The sequence below is a fragment of the Acomys russatus genome, chromosome X (assembly GCF_903995435.1).
Source record: "Acomys russatus chromosome X, mAcoRus1.1, whole genome shotgun sequence".
In the NCBI taxonomy this organism is placed as follows: domain Eukaryota; kingdom Metazoa; phylum Chordata; class Mammalia; order Rodentia; family Muridae; genus Acomys; species Acomys russatus.
Window position 1 is genome coordinate 113905850 of NC_067169.1, and position 6450 is coordinate 113912299.

Genomic DNA, 6450 nt, shown 5'->3' on the forward strand with positions numbered 1-6450 from the left:
GACATGCCCCTTGGGCTAGTATGCAGATATAAGTGAGTATATACCATTTGATTCTTTCTGCTTCTGGGTTAACTCACTCATTATGATCATTTCTAGCTCAATCCATTTATCCACAAATTTCGGGAATTCCTTGTTTTTAATAGCTGAGTAGTATTCCATAATATATATGTACCACAGTTTCTTTATCCACTCTTCTACTGAGGGACACTTAGGCTGTTTCCATGTTCTGGCTATTATGAATAAGGCTGCTATGAACATGGTTGAGCAAATTTTCTTGTTGTGTGCTGGAGCATCTTCTGGGTATATTCCAAGGAGTAGAATAGCTGGGTCTTGAGGAAGCCCTATTCCCATTTTTCTGAGATAGCACCAGATAGATTTCCAAAGTGGCTGTACTAGTTTGCATTCCCACCAGCAATGGAGGAGTGTTCCTCTCTCCCCACATCCTCCCCAGCATGTGGTGTCGCTTGAGTTTTTGGACTTAGCCATTCTGATGGGTGTAAGATGGAATCTCAGAGTTGTTTTGATTTGCATTTCCCTGATGACTAAGGAGGTTGAACATTTCTTTAAGTGTTTCTCAGCCATTTGATATTCCTCTGTTGAGAATTCTCTGTTTAGTTCCAAGCCCCATTTCTCAATTGGGTTATTCGGTTTGGTGGTGTTTAATTTCTTGAGTTCTTTATATATTTTGGATATTAGACCTTTGTCAGATGTAGGGTTGGTGAAGATTTTTTCCCAGTCTGTAGGCTGTCGCTTTGTTCTCTTGACAGTGTCTCCTGCCTTACAGAAGCTTCTCAGCCTCATGAGGTCCCATTTATTAATGGTTGACATTAAGGCCTGGGCCGTTGGTGTTCTGTTCAGGAAGTTGTCTCCTGTGCCAATATGTTCCAGGCTCTTTCCCACTTTTTCCTCTAAGTGGCTTAGTGTCTCTGGTTTTATGTTGAGCTCTTTAATCCACTTGGATTTGAGTTTTGTGGAAGGTGACAAATATGGGTCCAGTTGCATTTTTTTACACATAGACCTCCAGTTAGACCAGCACCATTTGTTGAAGATGCTATCCTTTTTCCATTGAATGGATTTGGCTTCTTTGTCAAAAATCAAGTGACCATATGTGTGTGGATTCATATCTGGGTCTTCCATTCGATTCCACTGATCAACCAGCCTGTTGCTGTGCCAGTACCATGCTGTTTTAATTACTATTGCTTTATAGTACAGTTTGAGATCAGGTATGGAGATTCCTCCAGAGCACCTTTTATTGTACAAGATTGTTTTAGCTATTCTGGGTTTTTTTGTTTTTCCATATGAAGTTCAGAATTGAACTTTCAATGTCTTTAAAAAATTGTGTAGGTATTTTGATAGGGATTGCATTGAATCTGTAGATTGCTTTTGGTAGGATGGCCATTTTTACTATGTTAATTCTCCCGATCCATGAGCAAGGAAGATCATGCCATCTTCTCAGGTCATCTTCAATCTCTTTCTTCAGAGTTTTGAAATTTTTTTCATACAAGTCCTTCACTTGCTTAGTTAGGGTAACTCCTAGATATTTTATATTGCTTGTGGCTAATGTGAAGGGTGTGGTTTTCCTAATTTCTTCCTCTGCAAGCTTGTCATTTGTGTATAGGAAGGCTACAGACTTTTTTGAGTTAATTTTGTATCCAGCCAATTTGCTGAAGGTGTTTATCAGCTTTAGGAGTTCTCTGGTGGAGTTTTGAGGGTCACTTATGTACACTATCATATCATCTGCAAAGAGGGATAATTTGACATCCTCCTTTCCCATTTGGATACCCTTGATTTCCTTTTGTTGTCTTATTGCTCTGGCTAGAACTTCGAGTACTATATTGAAGAGATATGGAGAGAGTGGGCAGCCTTGCCTTGTTCCCGATTTTAGAGGAATTTCCTTGAGTATCTCACCATTTACTTTGATTTTGGCTATTGGCTTGCTGTATATAGCCTTTATTATGTTGAGGAAAGTGCCTTGTATCCCCGATCTCTCTAAAACTTTAAACATGAATGGGTGTTGAATTTTATCAAATGCTTTCTCTGCATCCAAGGAGATGATCATGTGGTTTTTTTATTTTCAGTTTGTTTATATGGTGGATTACATTGATGGATTTCCGTATATTAAACCATCCCTGCATGCCTGGAATGAAGCCTACTTGGTCATGATGAATGATATCTTTGATGTGCTCCTGTATTCGTTTTGCAAGTATTTTATTTAGTATTTTTGCATCTATGTTCATAAGAGAAATTGGTCTGAAATTCTCTTTCTTTGTTGAGTCTTTGTGAGGTTTAGGTATCAATGAGACTATGGCCTCATAGAATGAATTTGGTAATTTTCCATCCATTTCTATCTTTTGGAGTAGCTTGAAGAGTATCGGTATTAGCTTGCCCTTAAAGGTCTCGTAGAATTCTGCACTGAAACCATCTAGCCCTGGGCTTTTTTTGGTTGGGAGACCATCGATGATTGCTTCTATTTCTGTAGGGGAAATGGGACTATTTAGCTTGTTTATCTGTTCTTCATTCAACTTTGGCAAGTGAAATTGTTCAAGAAAATCGTCCATCTCCCTTAGATTTTCAAATTTTGTGGCATATATGCCTTCAAAGTAGGATCTTATGATTCTTTGAATTTCTTCAGTGTCTGTTGTTATGTCTCCCTTTTCATTTCTGATTTTGTTGATTTCAATACTGTCTCTCTGCCTTTTAGTTAGTTTGGCTAATGGTCTGTCCATCTTGTTGATTTTCTCAAAGAACCAGCTTTTGGTTTTGTTGATTCTTTGGACTGTTTTCTTAGTTTCTAATTTGTTTATTTCAGCCCTGAGTTTGATTATTTCCAGGCGTCTACTCCTCTTGGGTGTTTCTGCTTCTTTTTTTTCTAGGGCTTCCAGTTGTGTTGTTAAGATGCTTATTTGCGATGTTTCCAATTTCTTTTTAAAGGCACTTAGTGCTATGAATTTTCCTCTGAGCACTGCTTTCAATGTATCCCACAAATTTGGGTATGTTGTTTCTTCATTATCATTGAAATTCAGAAACTCCTTGATTTCTTTCTTTATTTCTTCCCTGACCCAGGTGTCATTTAGCAGAGAGTTGTTTAGTTTCCACGTACGTGTAGGCTTTTTGTTATTTCTGTTGTTGTTGAATTCCAGCCTAAGAGCATGGTGATCTGATAGGATACAAGGTATTATTTCAATCCTCTTGTATCTATTGAGGCTTGCTTTGTGACCTACGATGTGATCAATTTTGGTGAAGGTTCCATGGGGTGCAGAGAAGAAGGTGTATTCTTTCTTGTTTGGGTGAAAGGTCCTATACATATCTGTTAGATCCATTTGACCCATGGCATTGGTTAATGATCTTATTTCTCGGCTTAGTTTCTGTTTCAATGACTTATCCTTCAGTGAGAGTGGGGTGTTGAAGTCTCCCACTATTATTGTGTGGGGATCGATGTGTGGTTTAAGCTTTTTTAGGAGATCTTTTACAAATGTGGGTGCCCTTGTATTGGGAGCATAGATGTTCAGAATTGTGATGTCATCTTGGTTGACTTTCCCTTTGATGAGTATGAAGTGTCCTTCCTCATCCCTTTTGATTAATTTTGGTTGAAAGTCTATTTTGTTCGATACTAAAATGGCTACACCTGCTTGCTTCTTGTGACCATTTGCTTGGAATATTTTTTTCCAACCTTTTACCCTGAGGTAATGCCTTTCATTATGGGTGAGATGTGTTTCTTGGATGCAGAAGAATGTTGGATCTTGTTTATGTACCCATTCAGTTAGTCTGTGTCTTTTTATTGGAGAATTGAGACCATTGATGTTGAGAGATATTAATGACCAGTGACTGTTAAGAGTCTTAATTTTGATGTTGTTTCCAGTCGAGCGTTTGTGTAGTTGTGTTTTTGCCATGGGATAGTTATCTATTTCCTGGGTAGTTTTGGTTGTAGCTTGACCCTTTGGGATGGAGTTTTCCTTCTAGTACCTTCTGTAAAGCTGGGTTTGTGGATAGGTACTGTTTGAATTTGTTTTTGTCATGGAATATTTTGTTTTCTCCATCAATGGTTATTGATAATTTTGCTGGGTAAAGTAGTCTGGCCTGGCATCTGTGGTCTCTTAGGGTTTGCAGGATCTCTGTCCAGGCCCTTCTGGCTTTTATGGTCTCTGCTGAGAAGTCGGGTGTAATTCTGATAGGTTTACCATTAAATGTTATTTGGCCCTTTTCCCTTGCAGCTTTTAATATTTTTTCTTTGTTCTGCATGTTCTGTGTTTTGATTATTATGTGGTGGGCAGGTTTTTTTTTCTGGTCAATTCTATTTGGTGTTCTGTAGGCCTCTTGTATGTTTATAGGCATCTCTTTCTTTAGATTGGGGAAATTTTCTTCTATGATTTTGTTGAGAATAGTTTCTGGGCCCTGGAGTCTGATGTCTTCTCTTTCTTCAATGCCTATTATCCGCAAATTTCTTCTTTTCATGGTGTCCTTAATTTCTTGGATGTTTTGTGTCAGGAGTTTTCCAGATTTGGCATTTTCTTTAATGGTTGATTCAATATCTGTGATTGTATCTTCTAGCCCTGAGATTCGTTCTTCCATCTCTTGGATTCTGTTAGAAAAGCTCACCTCTGTGTTGCTTGCCTTCTTCTCTGAGGTCTCACGTTCTCGTTTTTCTTCTGTCTGTGTGTTTATCATTGAATCCATTTTCATTTTCAGATCTTGAACTGATTTTTTGATTTCTTTCATCTGATTTTTTGTATATTCCTGAGTTTCTTCCATTGCCTCTTTATAGGTCTTCAGAGCTTGAACCGTTTTAGTTATCTCTTTCATCTGGTTGTTTGCATTTTCCTGCAATTTTTCCAGTTCCACTCTATGTGCTTCTTTTATGTCTCTCACCTGTTTGTCTGCGTCTTCCTGCATTTGATTACGAATTTTATTTGTTTCCTCCATTATCATCCTCATTACTAAGGATTTGAGGTCATTTTCTTGTATTTCCATTGTATTTGAGTTCTCTGGGTTGTTTTCTTTGGGATAGCTGGAAACTGGAGACGCCATGTTGTTTTGGGGTTTTTTGCGTATGCTTTTTCGTTGTCCTTTAGACATCTTGCCGTCTTTGTTTTTGTTGGGTAGCTTCCAGAGTTGAATGGACGGTGTCTGATGATAGATTCACTTGTTTTCTCACGATTTCCCTAGGCTGCGAGCTCAAAGCTTCACTGGTGTGGATGTTAGGAGGTTAGCCCTGTTGTTCTGGTCTCTCACAGCCAGTGATCCTCAGTCCCCCTCTGCTGTGGATCCTGCAATTGTTCTGGGTCTCTGAATGAGCGTTGGGTCAGGCCAAGGTATCCACAGCCTTCTGTGTTCCCTGCCAAGTCCAGCCAGGAGCACTGGGACCGAACCACGGGCAGAAAGCTAGATTCTCAGGGCCTGAACCATCTGCCAAGATCAGCTAGGGATTTTGGGCCCAAAATGCACACAGGGTCCAGCCAGAATTTTTGGGCTGGGACTACACACCAAGCTCCGCTAGGGCCTTTTGGCCCAAAGTGCGTGCTGTGGTCAGTTATTGACTCAGGGCCCGAACTGACCACCAATCTCAGCCAGGAATTCTGGATTCAAACTGCACACTGTGTCCAACCAGAGTCTTAGAGCTGGTGGAACCGAGAGCTCTGTCCAGCCTGTGCCACAGCAGGAGAACTGCGGCTGCTCTGAGTTAGCGCCAGTGGTGGAACAAGTGCTCCGCCCAGACTGTGTCACCACAGGGGAGCTGCCGCTGACCTGAGGTGGTGCCTAGGATGGAACTGAGCAGGTCACCAAGCCTGCGCCACAGCAGGAGAACTGCAGCTGCTCTGAGTTAGCGCCTGTGGTGAAACCAAGTGCTCCGCCCAGACTGTGTCACCGCAGAGGAGCTGCGGCTGAGCTGAGGTGGTGCCTAGTGTGAAGCTGCGAGCTCAACTGAGCCTGCGCCACAGCAGGGGAGCTGTGGCCACGCTGAGTTAGTGCCTCAGGCAGAATTGCTTGCTGGGCCAGGCCAGTACCCGGGACTCTGGGGCCGAACTGTCTGCCAAGTCCAGTCTGGGTCCAAAGGCTCCACGCGACCCAAATCCTGCCCCGAGTCCCCTCTCCCACAGCAATTCCCACCAGCCACCACACCAATCGCCTCCACCGGAAGGCTATGAGCTGCAAACCTCAGCCGCCGCTGCTGGTGCCGCTGGTGCTGCTGCCTCTGCCTCTGCCACTCCGATCAGAGAAAAACCATGCTCCTCCTGTGTGCAGGGGCACGCAGGTCCTCTGCACCCTGGTCCCTCCGAACCGTGGAGCACTCCCGCTGCCGTGATGTTCAGACCTCGGTGTTCCTGGCTCAGAAATCTGTGCAATTCCCTGAATTGTTCACTGGAGCCTCCAAACGCGGTCCCCACTGCTAGCCGCCATCTTGGATCTCTAGATTATTCCTTTATGTGCAATTCCAATAAAATCTTAGCAAAT